Source organism: Lutra lutra, chromosome 2, assembly GCF_902655055.1.
Source record: "Lutra lutra chromosome 2, mLutLut1.2, whole genome shotgun sequence".
In the NCBI taxonomy this organism is placed as follows: domain Eukaryota; kingdom Metazoa; phylum Chordata; class Mammalia; order Carnivora; family Mustelidae; genus Lutra; species Lutra lutra.
In genome coordinates, this window is record NC_062279.1 from 120,460,699 (window position 1) to 120,462,293 (window position 1,595).

Consider the following 1,595-nt stretch of genomic DNA (forward strand, 5'->3'; position numbering starts at 1 on the left):
ATTGATATATAAACTTAAAACATGTATTTTCCCATATACATTTTATATTTCAATAAAATTTATAAAAATAAATTTTTTAAAATTTTTGTCAGTTAATCATCATTTTAAAGAACCTAAACAGATTTTCTAATCTAAGGTGATATAATGATCAGTCATAAGTGAGAAACAACAGATGCTACTTTAACGATCTCTGACAACATGACCCAAATACCAGGGGACATCTACCGCAGTGAAAATTCTTTTCCCTCTCAGGTCAACAAGGAAGTTATTTTTAAAAGCCCTTGGGAAGTTCTTCCTCTACCCCTCAGGTGGGAAGGCTCAGAGAAGGGAGGCATCTCTACAGCCACCCTCTTGGCCCTAATGGAATTCTTAAAAGTTGGAGACCCCATAGAAGTGGACAAAGGCTGTGGCTACCAACAGGACAGGGAAAATCTGATGAGACCGGAATCCTAGGTCCAATTTTCCAGGAAAGAATATGGTCGGGAATTCAAGCAGCATAAAGGCCAGCTCCGGTGATGTACATACATCACAGCCATGAGGAAGAACCAGCCCGTCTGGCCCATTGTGGTGGCCTTGATAAAGCCCTCAGCGATAGTTAAGTGCATAGTGGGCTCAACACTGCTCAAGCCAAGTCCCAGGAATACTCCTGCCCTTGTCTGCTGGTGTCTAGGAGCAGCAAACCAGTCTCACTGTGCTACAGTGATGGCAGAAACGTCCAGGACACAGACAACAGAGAGGCGGATGAGACACGGCTGTGGGGAGCAGGAGAAGGAGTCATAGAGCCAGGAGACAAAGCTCCCCATCATCAGCAGAGCAATCCCTGAATAATACAGTTTGGAAAAAAAGTCAGAGAGGCTTTTTCTGAATGACAATAGATGGGGTGAGAGAGCTAGGAGAAGCTGAAGCAGAGCACAGCACCCACAAAGAACATCCCCAAAATCGCCTTCTCCTGTAGAAGGGCCTTGAAGTACACACTTGGTCTGAGCATGGTCAAGATTCCCAAAAAGAGAAAGCACAAAACCAAGCAGATGGATCCAGATAATGCCAGTTTGTGTATGGATGTGGGAAATGCTCTTGAAGCAAGCCCGGAAGCAGAGCCTTGGTGGTCTAGGGTCATGTAGCAAGTAGTCATTGTCCTTCAGCCAGTCAGGGAATATGCGTCATATGGGGTGACCCTCGGCGTCCCTCCCAGAGCTTCTACACAAACTCCTCCAACTTCCCATGGCATGGTGGGCTTGCAGTGGAAGTACCAGTACCCACCCATCCACCCCTTCTTCCTGGGACAGGGGCATGCTTGCTTTTCTTCAGCGACCATGGGCAGGTTCCGCTGGGGGCCACAGTCCCCTATGCCACATCCCTCAGCCCTGGAGGTGGCCTGCGGCTGAAGAGCTGCAGATCTTTAGCGCCTTCCCCTACAACAGTGAAATTAAACCTTACCTAATGACTGACAATCAGTGACTATAAAGAAAGTCATCTACCAAAGCCTTTATAGTAATAGTCAAGAAAACAGAAAAGTTGGATGGTGTGAAAATCAATGTAAAAGTGGAAGCAATTTTCTCTGCATTTTTATATTTGAGAACCAGTTTTAAAATTTG

At 45.6% G+C, this 1,595-nt stretch overlaps 1 pseudogene; it reads right to left on the reverse strand.

Annotated features, from left to right (window-relative positions):
* Nucleotides 1-369: 369 nt before the first annotated feature.
* Nucleotides 370-1,292, reverse strand: LOC125094124 (adiponectin receptor protein 1-like; annotated as a pseudogene).
* Between the last annotated feature and the right edge of the window lie 303 nt (nt 1,293-1,595).